This window comes from Camelus dromedarius, unplaced genomic scaffold (genome assembly GCF_036321535.1).
Source record: "Camelus dromedarius isolate mCamDro1 unplaced genomic scaffold, mCamDro1.pat HAP1_SCAFFOLD_114, whole genome shotgun sequence".
Taxonomy (NCBI): Eukaryota; Metazoa; Chordata; class Mammalia; order Artiodactyla; family Camelidae; genus Camelus; species Camelus dromedarius.
The window spans coordinates 3,679,602-3,694,275 of NW_026989787.1; the positions used below are offsets into that span (position 1 = coordinate 3,679,602).

Here is a 14,674-nt window from a genome sequence, read left to right on the forward strand (position 1 = left end):
TCATGATGAATGGAAGATAAATCACTCTAAGCTTAAAACTATGCATCTGGACAAATTAGCAGTTGTGAGAGTGATAACCAAATATACTTCTAGAAATAAAAAGGATGCCAAAAAATTTACACCCAGACATCTTCACAGAGAGAATTGCTGGAGGATGTACTTCAGCCCAGTCTGCTTGATGATCCACGAACTGGTCCAACACAGAGGGGAAGGAGAGACCATAGGAAGAAGCAGAGCACTGCAGTTTAGTGGGTGGCAGGTCTTATCAGCAAGATAACTTACTTATGAGACTTGTCTTGAGCAGCCACAAGAGTCTCCTCGCAACCCCACCAGAATCTTAAAAGTTTATATAGAAGCCTTAAAATACTGTCCAGGTAGTCTTGGCAACAAGCACATTACTGTCACAAGGCTGAGTACTTGGTGGGGCTTCTTCAGAGAAGGCAAGTGAAACACATTCCAGCAGTCATGTCCTCTTGATGATCCCTTCAAGACTGATCCATATCAGGTATAAGTAGTGGGGAAAAAGAAGAAAAGGAAAACAGAGTTAATGACTTCTTGGATATGTAAAATATTTTAAAATTTCTGTGCAAAATTTATGATTACAATATTGAGTATATTTTTAATGATTCCGTTCTGGAAGTCACTATATCAAAGATTAAATTTAGTTAATTATGGGCTTGTGAGTAATATTTTTTCTGTCTCTAAATTTCATAACCTATATTATTCACTAAAGATTTTTGAGAACTTAATTACAAAGTTAAAGTCGTTTCAAATGCATAAATAAAGAGATATTAGAATGGTTATTTTAATAGAAAAATGCCAGTGTGAAGCATTAAAAACAATGTAACAGCATCAGTAAAGCTGAGTAATTATATTTCTTATGGTTTTCACAAATAAAAATTTACTTTGTTATTAATTATATTTAAAGTCTTTTAAAACCATAAGGGATTCTCAATATAGAATGTCTAATGTTCATAGAGCAAAATTGTGTGCATAATTTGATTCTAGGACAAAAGCATTCATATATATAACTTACACACACATAACTAATACCCAGGAATTACATGCAAAAAAATGTTTAATTATTTGTTACATTACAGTAAGATTTGATTATATTTTTTATTTGCATTTCTAAATTATGAAACATTTGATACATACAGGTTATGATTATAAAATATATATCCATTACTCTACCACCCAAACTGAGAAATAAAACATGACATTTCCAATATATTTACCCTTGCTCTTTTATGTTGCTTAAATCTAAAACTGATATAACTACTTTTTATAGTAATAGGTATTTCTTTCTGGTGTTTCTTTTTCCATATTTTATTTTCAATAATTTTTGTAGCATGTTTAAGTGTTCCTCTTGCAAATATCATAGAGATTCCCCCCAAATATCTGACAATCTATGCATTTTAATGTCTTTTAATAGGAAAATTGACTCAATTTAGGCTTATCCATATGTATTATTGACTAATTTATTTATGACTGTCTATTTTGTTTTCCACATAAAACTTTGTTCATTTATTCTCATTTTTTTGTGTGACTTTCTTTTGTTTTTCCTTCAGATGTGTTTTTCAGGCATTAAACCCCTCATTCTTTATATCACTGAAGATACCTTCATTTATTTCATACTTGTATAATATTTTGGCTATTTCTAGAATATAAAATTCAGGATGACTTTTCTACAAAACATAAATTTCAAGAAGCTGTCTTCTTTAATCCAGTTTTGCCAATATTATATAAAAAAACAACCTGTTTGTTGTTTTTTCCTGATAGTTATTATTCTGTAGTTAAATTTTTTCTAATTATATATTTTTATGTATTTTCTACTTTATATCAAGAAACTAGTCATTTTAACTGGTTTTTATATTATAGGTACATTATGGTATTTTGCTCCATCTTTGGAAATTTGGTTCTGTTATTTAAAGGATTATCTAGTCCATATTTTGACTTTGTTCACTTTTCTTTTTGATAAAGCACCAAAGGCATGATCAACGAAAGGAATAATTTCAAAGCTGAACTTTTAAAAAAAATTACAATTTGTTTTCTTTGCATAATACATTGTCAAAAGGATGATAAGACATGCCACAGATTGGGAGGATGTATTTGCAAAAAATATATCTGATAAAAGACTATTAGCCAAAATATACAAAGAATTCTAAAAAGCTCAACAATAGAACATTAAACAACCTGATTTAAAAAATGAGCAATTTACCTGAGCAGACACCTCACCAAAGAAGATAACAGATATCAAGCAAACATATGAAAATATGTTCAGCATTATATGTCATTAGGAAACTACAAATTAAAACAAGAAGTTACTACTACATACCTATTAGACTAACCAAATCTAGAACACTGACAACACCAAACATCCTGCCAAGATGTAGAACAACAGGAACTCTTATTTATTGCTGATGGAAATACAAAATGATTAAAACAGTTTGGAAGATAGTTTGGCAGTTTCTTACAGAACTAAATGTGCTCTTACCATAAAATCCTTCAAGTCAACTCTTTGCAGTTTACATAAAGGAGCTGAAAACTATGTCCACATGAAAACCTACACAAGGATATTTACATCAGGTTTGTTTGTAATTATCAAAACATGGAAGCAACAAAAATATCCTTCAGTAGGAGAATGGATAAACCATAGTACAATCAGACAATGGATTATTATTCAGTGCTGAAAAGAAATGAGCTATTAAGCCATAGAAAAATAATATAGATCCTTAAATGTATAATGATAAGTGAAAGAAGCCAATCTACAAAGGCTATGTATTACATGGTTCCAACCTCATGATATTCTGGAAAAAAACAATACTATGGAGATAATAAAAAGATGAAAAATTGCTAAGTGTTATGAGAAAGGGAAGATTGATTAGGTAAAGCACAGAGGATTTTTAGGGCAGTGAAACAATTGTGTGTGGCACTGTAATAATGGATAAATACCATTGTACACTTGTCCAGACATATAGAGTATTCAACACCAAAAGTGAGTCCAAATGTAATTATGAGTGATTATAATGTGCCAGTGTAGATAAATATATATTTATATATGCTGCTGGGTCCTATAGATCCCAGGATATGGGCTTCCTCTGGGAAGAATGATTGTGGCATCAGGGTCTTTGTCCTCTCATATATGTAGATATAGGTTAGACTGATAAAAAAGAATGTCGGGATATTGAGAAACTCAAAATTAAAGTGAGAGGATTTACAGTAATAAAAACAAACAAACCCCTTGAAACTTTCTAGATTAATTAGACAAAAAAAGTACAGAGAGGATTTTCTTATAGAGTTTCCAACTTTTGTCTAACAATTTGTACACCTCACAGAATATATATTTTTAAAGGTACATATAAAAATGACAAAAAGTAACTATGTAGTAAGTCAGAAAGGAAGTGTCCACAAATTTCATAAGGCTAAAGTTGTACTATTTTCACAAAAATTAGTAAGATAAAATTTAAACAACAAAAGTGGATAATTGTCTGGCTAACTGAAATTTATGAACCTTCTTTTTGAAATTAACTAAAGCATGTACTTTATTATTAAAGCCCCTAATGTGCTTTTATTTTTATCCTATTTACCTCTCTTTCTTCACTATGGAGGTATCCTGAGATTTTAAAATGCATTCTCCTGCTTTTCTTTATAATTTCTTGAACACATATATATATCAATAAAATGATATCATTTAGTTTAAGTTGCCATTTATATTTATTAAATGTTATATTTTTGTTCAATTTCCCCTGAAACATTCACTTTACTACAATTTTTATATTTAGAATTATTAGTTTTTATAAAACTGAAATTTTTAGAATGCAACTTAGAAATTACTCCATTAATCCATTTTCCAAAAACTGGATATTTGAGTTATTTACAATGTTTGATTACTATAAGCAATGATGTTATGAACATACTTGTATATTTATCTTGGTGAACACAGAACACATGCAGAAGGTTGAAGGTAACTTAGGAAAAAAATTGCTGGAGTTCGTGTGTGTACACCTTTAATTTATAAGGATATTATAATTTTCTGAAGTTAATGTAATAGAGGAGAACAAATCTGACTCTATATTAGATCTGTTCCTTTAGTTTTGACCACTGTGCCCTGTTTCCTAGGCTTAGTCTTGCTAGCTCTGCACTCACATAAAGATAAGAAGCTGCAGAATAGAGAATAACACTTGTTTGTTGGAGGTTTACAGGGACACCATGAACTGACCCACATGGACCGCTGTAAGAACAAAGAATTTCTACAGCAAGAAGTTTGCAACAACCAACCATACACCCTCCCTTGTTTTTGTTGTTTTTTGTTTTTGTTTTTGTTTTGTATAAAAGAAGCCTGTATTGTGACTGGATCTGGATGGTTCTCCAAGACATTAGTCGGCCATCCTCTCGGTCTGCCAGCTTTCCAAATAAAGTCGCTATTCCTTGCCCCAACACCACATCTATTGTACTTGAACTTTAAAGTTTAAACTTAAAGTTTCATATTTGTGTGTTTTTCTATCTTTTCTGCTAAGTGTTACTGGCTAATATTTATGGCTGGAATTTACACTCACCTAATTTTCTTCAAGAATAACTTGACTATTATTGGCTGTGTCTTTTTCCATATAAATTTTAGAGTAAGTTTGTTGAGTACCATTCAAACCTCTGCCAGAATTTAATCATAGAGATGAAATCTGAATCACTTTGGTAAGATTTTATATGGTTAAGATATTGGCTTTCCATATTCATGAAGAAGCTATATTTATCCAGTTACTTTTGTATCTTTAATGCATTTCCACACAGTCATATTTTTTTTTTCGGATGGCATGCAAGACTTTTATTTGGTGAATTTCTTTTCTTCATATTTTTCTGTGGTTAAAATTGTATCTGTTTATTGCATTTCTAACATTTTGTTTCTAGGCATAGAAATACACCTGATACTTAGTCTCTGAATACTACTCTTTTTATACCTATCTTTTTGGTTTTTTTAACATAAACAGTTTAGATTACTTCATTCAGATTCTAGTAAATAATAAACTTGATTCTGTTTCTTACTAAGGTCTTAAGTACCTCCCTTACAATGATGAATGGAAGAGTTCATAGAGGTAATTGTTAACTTGTTTCTAATTTTGAAGTTAATGTTTTTACCTTTTTTGTATTCATCACAATAGTTTACTTTGTTGTTTTTTTTTTTTTCAGGTATTCTTTGTCAGAATAAAGAAGTTCTTTCATTTCTTGTTTTCTAAGAGCTTTTTATTAGGACCAGTATTGGACTTTAATCACGTATTTTCTCTGCATCTTCTGAAATGATCAATTGCTTTTCCCCTTGTAGTTTTGTAATCTATTAATGTGCCATACTACATTAATTTATTGTATACAGGCAAACTAATTTGCATTGTTGGAATAATCCCATTTATTTTTACAGGTCAATTTTGCCTACAGATTTATATTTTTCTACTGTATTTACCTATTTTTGTTCTGTTATTTTGTGTGATAGTAAATATGAGACAGTTTACACTTTAAGAGTTAAATATGCAATGCTGAATCTCGCTTTTTTCATAAGGCGTACATGAGCTCAAACTATTTAAATTTTGAGTTGTGAACAAGTCACATTTAGTCAACCTGAGGTGAAAGAGTCACGGTGAAAAAACGCCCACTATAGAAGTATGTAGAGTGAACGCTAGGGCCTTGCTTCACCTAATCCACACAACTGGATATTTACATTTGCTTTTCTCACAGGAGGGTACGTCCTTCTTTCAATTTTATATTTATATATAATGTGCTGGAAGAAGCATTTTCTTGTCAGAGATTTTACAGTTACTAATAATTTAATCTAGTTTTTAAAAGGTCCATGTCAAAGTGTACCAAATAACTGCTTCCAGAGATTTGAGGTGTGACTATAATCACTGAAAATACAGTTAATTTATGCCAGATGACTTTCTATTATTAATGTACATATGTACATGAAAAGGTTGTTTTAGTAAATTTAGTAACTTATACAAGGACTAACAATACAAAAGTCCCTAAACATTTAACTTTTCATTAGTAATATATTTATGTGTGATCATTGTTTGAGTCACATAATACTATTTATTGCTCATACATGATATACCAACATCATGAAAGACATAGCTCTAAGGACTAGAGGTGTATAATATAAAATAAGAGTGTGCTTTATTTTAAGGAGTTAACAATTGCGTATTAATGGCTTTAAGTCTAGCACATATTTCTTTCTCTTAGTGTCCTTGAATTTTTATATTTATGTTGCCTATTTGTCATTTTTTGAGCCAACTCAGATGAAACACAAACACAACTCTAAAAAATTACATAAACACGCTGACACAACTTTTTTTTTAAATCAAGAAGCAACTCCATCACTGTCTTCCATGTTTATGTAAGCTGGTTAACTACACAGGGAGCTTACAGGGCCTTCCGAGGAGAATAATTTGCCTATACTTAGATGATCACTTAAGAAATTGTCATGGATACATTTGGCAGAATAGAATCATTCATATTATTACATTTATACCATTGATGTTTTCACTGTTTCTGCCTTTGTTGCTTGGTTCTTAAATTATAGTTAAATAATGATGAAGCCTCTGTTTCCTTAAAACAGAGAACACATATTTATACTCTTGTAAATATTTTTAAATACAAGATCTAAAAAGAAAAACAGATCTGTTATTGCAATCACTATAGACCACAGATTCATTTGTGTCTGTCAGCTATGGATCTGCAACAAAACATCCCAAAGCTTAGAGGCTTATAAAGCTAAGTATTCTTATGCACTGACTAATTGTTCATCTGGGGTTCTACCTCAAACTGCTGACCCACTGGGCCAGCTCTGCTGAGAACTCTGATGCCCTCACTTAGGTTTAGTTCCAGGACATGGGTTCAGTTCAGGTCTAATCTTAAGTGCCTTTGAATTGTTTGAGGCCAATCAGTCTACTCAGCATGTCCTCATGATAGAGGTAGAGTACAAGACAGAAAGCCCAGTGCATAAGCACATTTCAAGCCTTGGCTTGCATCACATCATATCTGCTGATAGCCTACGGGCCAAAGCAAGTTACAAGTTCAAGCCCAAAAGTAGGAGAAGATAAATACTCCTCATGTGGAAATAGAATGCCAAAGGATATTCTAATACACACCATAACCTTCTCTGAATTCCACTCAAAAGTTCCCCACTGAAAATTAGAAGCTTAAGTTAATTATAATGGATAGTAATTTAAGAAAAGATCCTTTTGAGAAAAAGGTCTCTATATTAACACTTTCTATATCACTAACATTTAACACAGTGCTGGTCACGTATTAGGCACACTCTAAATGTTTACTGGCTAGCTGACTGTGTGACCTGGTGTAAGACATCAATATAATAATGTCCAACTAAAAGAAAGTTACATTACTGTACCAAGAACTGGATTGTCTTGCCCACACAGTTTTTAAAAAATATGCATATAAAATATAATATACACTATAATTCACTCAATTCACAATATGAAACACAACAATGAAGGTAATATTCCCACTGGATATTCCCCATTGACATTCTCTAATGTATTAACTCTCCTGGAAGGAGTTGCATTAATTATTAGATATTTAATTAGATTTTCACTAATGGTGTAAACACAATATGAAAATTCACTTTGATCTGCATTGTCATTTAGAATTACTAATCAACTGAGACGTATGAACAATCATGGCAGGAGACTGAAACTTCAGCATTGAGAGGTTTTTAAAATATGCTTGGCATCATTAGATGAACATATAGTCTCAATTACAGAATGTGAAATTCCATTAAATTATCCCATATGAGCCAATGCCCAGAGGACCATTTTTGATCAGGGTAGAATAACTCATTTTTGAGGAAATTAGGATAGAAAATTTCATATTTTAATGAAAAGTCACATCATGAATACTCTTTATTCCTTCACTGTAAAAGGCAGGAACTGTTATTCCCCTTCACTAAGAATAACAGTAGCTTGAAAAAATAAACAGATTTTGGATTTAAAAACTAGAAAAACTGTAATTTTTACTTATTTTGCCAGTGTTTTTCTTTTGAATTATTAATAGTAAAAATCACAAAGTCACTTGGGATCTATGTCCCACCCCTTGTTTTTAGTATTGGCTAAACGAGCTAACCCTGTCAATAACACATACCTTTGCCCACAACAGGCATGTGTGTGTGTGCCCCCACATGCACAACACAATGTATCCACACATCCTCCTTACTACTATTTATTGTAGTATAAAATCTCCTAAGTTTAGGACCAAAGTCATTGTTTTGAACTCTATATCTCTGATGAAAACACAGAAATGAATTCTTCACTGCCTCTCCTATGAAACAGTCATTGTCAAATACTTGCAATGCTCTGTAACTACTGACTACATGTCTTTCACTATCTTAATAAGACCACATACTCCCAACATCAGGCACTGTGGTTTGAACCTCAGTCTATATACCATGTACATAACAAGGCCTAGCCCAGATTTGTTAAAATCTGTTTTCTGCAATAGGGCCATAGGTTTGATTGGGATAGTATCTTGCAAGGTCTCCTCTGATTTTTGTTTAAAATGAATTTCTAATTCCTCAGTTGTTTTAGTTATGATTAGGTTTGCAAATCCAAATGAATTTGGAACAAACCATAATCAACATTTGTATGACTGAATCATAGAAATATGTGCACAATTGGTAACATATATACCAATTGGTGGTTGGTGTAAGTAGTCAGTTGTATTACAAAAAGCAATAATAAAATAAAGCAGGCACATGAAAAGTTCAGTAACATATACAAAAAGTTTATTTATGATCTATATAATTTTTCTTACTTTATCTGGGTAATTTTCTTTTTTTATCTATCAAATGATAGGATTAAGAAAGATAATTTTGAAAGTTCTCTTCATTTCCAAGAAAAATATAGTAGAACTTTAAAAATCTATACATTAATGGCATTTGCATTTATTTATACACAGTTCCTATGTGTTTCTGGCCAGAAGTAGAAATTACCAGCTTAAATGTGTGTTGGTCTCCACTGTTCATTAGCTAAAATTGAAGTAAATAAGTATTAAAAATCATAACTATTAAAAACACAAAGCACTGAATTTCCTTCCAACTAATTTTATCAGAGCAGCAGTTACATAAAATTCAAATCTATATTTATAATTTTCTTGGTAGTATAAGAACTTCAGAATTCCATGTAATAGATTTTGTAAGCTATCTACCTCTTTGTCTGTATGTGTCATGAACATTAAATTATTAATGTATTATCTTATAAGTCACAAGTAAGGATTTAGTTAACAGATGATTATTGAATTTTTTATGTAAATTGTGCATACTGCACTGTAAAAATTTGAAATCTACAATCATAGACTATAGAACAAGCAGTTATACACAAGACAAGTTAAGCCCACACTGTTTCAAGAGGCTTCTACTTTTAAAATGTATTAAATATTTATTTTCACAGATTGATGTGTTTAGGCAAATCATTTTAAAATATGTTGTCACAATTACTTTGAAACAACAATAATTTTAATCATTATTGTAATTTTCAGTGTATATTCACATGTGATTCCAACAACTATGACACTGAGTTGCTGAAGCAAAATCAAACATTTTAGAAATAAAGAAATTAAAGGACAGGAAAATTAATTGACTTGCAGCAATTTTTTTATACTGTCATCTTGGCTAAGCTAGAATAGTTTACAAGAATCCCCTATCCTGTATGATAGTTTGTTAACTGGCCCAAATAAGAAATTCTTTTTACAAATTTTGGAAGGGGAAAATAAAGCAGCTCATCTGAAATCTGTTAATTTAGAGGTACGAGTAACAAAGAGATACATGTGGATTCTAGCTAGTTCTTGCTGTCTTTGGCTCCACACCCACATCATCTTCCCAAATGAAAATCTTGCTGACCAAGAGCCACTGAGACCCAACAGATATGTGGAGACAGCAGCTTTCCATAATCTTTTGCACCAGGTCTCCTTTGCAGACCCACTTGGGCAGCCCAAACTGCTTTACTTCAAAGGGTTGGTTATTGTCTTTTCCATGAGCCTCCAATTCTCCCTTTTAGAAATTTATGACCCCAGCAATACACACAATTTGGGGAAGTGCTATCACATATCTAACCCCTTTTCACATAATACTCATACTTGTTTTCATTTTCAGATTGAATCTGACTGAGACATAACTTCGATGAGATCACACTGCTATTAAACATCAGTATTGAAAATCAAATATTTCATACTATTTGTCAATCTTGAAAGAAAGAGTATTTCCAAAAAAAAAAAAAAAGAGGAGTTGTTAAGGTATGTATTTACTAAAAAAAGAGGTTGGGAGCAAGGAATAAGAGGTTTCAAGAGAGATAGAAGTGAGAAAAAAGGAGATAATCTAGCAGGAGAGAATGATTCATGCTTAAGAATGTTTTCATGGTAGCCAATGCTAACTACCAGGTGGCTGGTTATATCAGGAAATACTGGTATAATTGATAACATGGAAAACCTTCAAAGCTTCATGCCCTTAACTTTCATTGAAGATGAAACTGTCCTGATTTTGTATATAGGCTAAATGTCCTCATATATGTGTGTGTGTGGATTTAATCCAAATTCCAGTGGATTAAACAACAAAGATTTAGAATTTACTCTAGCAAAGTCTGTATCCAGATAAGAAGCAAGATGAACTGTCCCACAACCAGCAACTCAGTGATTCAGAATACAAGGAAAGTACCACCATCTTGAAGCAACATCATATGGAGCTTACTGCCTCCTGATGGGCATCTCAGAAAAAGAGGCACCTGCAGAGCCATTGCTGGTTTTTCCATGCTTTGTGCCAAAACTTATATATGTAAATTTGACTCATGGCCATTGGACAAAGCTAATCACATGACCTTAATGATCTTCAAGTGGATAAATAATGTAGTCTTGCTGGTGCACAGAAAGGATACTGATGAACACTGATAATATTCTTTCCATAAAGCTTAATATTTGCAATAGTTGACTTTGGCATAGGGCTTTATGATATTGGTCATATTAGTTAAATTTTATTTTTTCAATTTTCTCATTAATAAAATGGAAGGCAGTAATATTCCCCTATTAGAACAATTAGGGAATCAAATGCAGGCATATAACACTCAATAATATTAGACATTATCAAAATCATCATTATCATCATCATCATTCTCTATATCTCTAGTCTTTGACAACATGTATCACTGAGGCTGATAGATTTTGACAAAAAAAATAAAATATTAGAGCTGGAAAGAATATTAGAAATTACCTACTCTGATCCTGTCCTTTCATTTATGAGAAAAGAGATGTCCATCAGTTAAGTGACCTACATGGGCCCAAATCTCCTTAACAGCAAAATTGGAAACAGATGTCTAAGTCCAGTGTCCTTTGTTCTCAAGATAGGGAAATTAGAACTTTCTATCAAGCATAGACTGAAGATATCCAACTCTTTCGTATACTGCTAAATCTGTTCCATGTTACCTTTGTTCATTTTACTCCATCAATTAATTGACATTTTGTAATTAATTAAAATCATCCCAAAGGTGTCAGCTTAATGATTTTATAAGCATGGCAGAAATATGTTGATATAGTAAAGCCCTTATTGCCTGAGCAAATGCATTTTCCAATTTCTAAGATCTAGTCACCCAAGGAAATTTTGCTTACTGTGCTAAAAATTAGGGATTTTCATGGTGGGAAATGAACAAGAAAAAATTAAAAAGTTAAACTGTTAATAGGTCAGTTTACTTAAAATATTTAATTATTGAAAGAAAGTAGTATTTGACTTATAATGATACAAATGATTTTTTATTCTCCCATTTCCACCAAAAAAGAAAAAAGATGCTATTAGAATTGTATGGTTCAATAAAACCTTACAGAACACAAAATCAAGAATATAACTAAGATTCTTGCCATTATGCACTTTCTTTGGGGAAGAAATTTGTACCATCTGGAAATATATGAATAAGACAGAAAAGGCCAGGTGACAAAAACACATTAAATTGCTTAATAAATGGATAAAACTTAAAATGTTAAATGCCAAAATGTCAAAATTCCACTTCAAGTTTAGAAATGCTATTTTGAAAGACTTTCCAAAGCATTTTACCACTTTTTCTATGAAATCAAAAATTTCTTTTTAATCAATCACTTACAGATGCATAAGAACCTCATTCAGACTCACAAAAAGACCAACCAAGAAATATGTTTGCTATATCCATGGCATGTTGCTGACACAATTGAGAAAAAAAGAGAGAGTGATGACTCTGTGTGTGTGTGTGTGTGTGTGTGTGTGTATGTGTATGCATGTTTTTGGGGAGGGGCAGGAGGTTTGAAGGTGAAGTAGACAGGGAAAAAAGAGGCTTTGTTTATGGTGTTTTAAACTTAACAGATAATAAAAACACTGATGTAAGTTTATTTAAATCTGCAATGTTTCATCATTACAAAGAATGGAAATCAAAATGCATTAAGGTTAAAGAAACCTAGATGCTAAAAATAGAAAGATGTGTTGCATAAATGAACTGCATCTAAAAACTGTTTTTCTCATTAATGTGTATTAAGAATCACAATTTCTGAATGACGGCCATTCTGACTGGTGTGAGGTGATACCTCATTGTAGTTTTGATTTGCATTTCTCTGATAATTAGTGATATTGAGCATTTTTTCATGTGCATATTGATCATTTGTATGTCTTCCTTCGAGAATTGCTTGTCTAGGTATTCTGCCCATTTTTGGATTGGGTTGTTTATTTTTTTCTTATTGAGTCATATGAGCTGCTTATATATCCTGAAGATCAAGCCTTTGTCGGTTTCACTTGCAAAAATTTTCTCCCATTCCATAGGTTTTCTTCTTGTTTTATTTTTGGTTTCCTTTGCTGTGCAGAAGCTTGTAAGTTTCATTAGGTCCCATTTGTTTATTCTTGCTTTGATTTCTTCTAGGAGAAAATTTTTTAAATGTATGTCAGATAATGTTTTGCCTATGTTTTCCTCTAGGAGGTTTATTGTATCTTGTCTTATGTTTAAGTCTTTAATCCATTTTGAGTTGATTTTTGTATATGGTGTAAGGGAGTGTTCTAGCTTCATTGTTTTACATGCTGCTGTCCAGTTTTCCCAACACCATTTGCTGAAGAGACTGTCTTTATTCAAATGTATATTCTTGCCTCCTTTGTCAAAGATGAGTTGACCAAAAGTTTGTGGGTTCATTTCTGGGCTCTCTATTTTGTTCCATTGGTCTATATGTCTGTTTTGGTACCAATACCATGTGTCTTGATGACTGTAGCTCTATAGTATTGTCTGAAGTCTGGGAGAGTTATTCCTCCAGCCTCTTTCTTTCTCTTCAGTAATGCTTTAAACAAAAACAAACAAACAAAAACAAAGCATAAGTAAAGGACAGAAATAGACTCACAGACAGAGAATACAGACTTGTGGTTACCAGGGGGGTGGAGGGTGGGAAGGGATAGACTGGGATTTCAAAATTGTAGAATAGACAACACTGTATAGCACAGGGAAATATACACAAAATGTTATGATAACTCACAGAGAAAAAAATGTGACAATGAGTGTGTATATGTCCATGAATAACTGAAAAATTGTGCTGAACACTGGTAAAAATAAAAAATAAATAAATAAAAAAAGAATCACAATTTCAATTTATTTGTCAATTATTCCTGAGTTAAATGAAAAATAAAATTAAAAAGTCACAATACACTCTATTATATCTTACAGAACAGAATGGTTCTTTAAACAGAACAGCAATGAGTTGGGGGAAGTACACAAGGCAGAAGTCAGAAAGGCTAGTTAGGAAAGTACTGAAGTTGACCAGGAGAGAATGTAAAGGGTTAAAAAAGGTGGATTTATTCAAGAATTATTAAGGAGATAGAATTGATGGGCTTATGTACTATTTAAAAGTAGGACATGAAGTTGGCAAATATAGATTGACCTTCATTCAAGATTCTTGCTGGAGTAACTGAGTCAAAGGAGTGACTTACAGCAATAGAGAGTGGGGAAGAGATAAGAAGATAGGGAAATGCACCAAGTGTACTGAATTCAGTTTTAGATATGTTGGGTAGTCTGTGCCTGATTTTAGAAGACATATGCAATTTTGGTATATAAATGAGTACTAGTTTAAACCACAGCTTTTGATATTATTCCAAAACTGTATATAAAGGACGATCCTTAAGAAGACCAGCATTTTAGGCATTATAGGGGATGGTAAATCCAAATTTTTTAGAGACATAATAAAGATGAAAGAGCCTGACAAGAATACTGGATTTGATAAAGAAAGGAAAAGGCTATGTATTAAACGATGAGGCCTGTATAATACCACAAACTAGATGGCTTAAGCAGCGATTTATTGATTAGGATGCTAAAAGTCTGAGATCTAGGTGTTAGTGGGGCTGATTCCTTCTAGGGTTTCTCCCCTAGTTTCTGGTGCTTTTCTGGCAGTCCTTAGCGTTCCTTGGTGTGAAGAAGCATTGCCCTGATCTCTACCTTCATTTCCACGTGGCATTCTCCCTGTGTCCATGTGTATCCATGCTCTAATATTCCCTTTTCACAGGGACTCCGTTCGTATTAGGTTACAGACCCACACTAGCCCACCATGATTTCATCTTCACTAATCACACCTTCAACAGCTCTATTCCATATAAGGTCACATTCTGAGGCAGCCAAGTTTTAGACTTCAGCATACAAATTAT

At 32.3% G+C, this 14,674-nt stretch overlaps 1 long non-coding RNA gene across 1 annotated transcript in view; it reads left to right on the forward strand.

Annotated features, from left to right (window-relative positions):
* The window catches only part of LOC135320718 (uncharacterized), a 46,131-nt gene that overhangs the window by 26,602 nt on the left and 4,855 nt on the right, over positions 1 to 14,674 (forward strand). Inside the window, exon 2 of the long non-coding RNA XR_010379979.1 lies at positions 10,148 to 10,287. This is a non-coding gene — a long non-coding RNA (uncharacterized LOC135320718). The remainder of the gene's footprint in view (positions 1 to 10,147; positions 10,288 to 14,674) is intronic.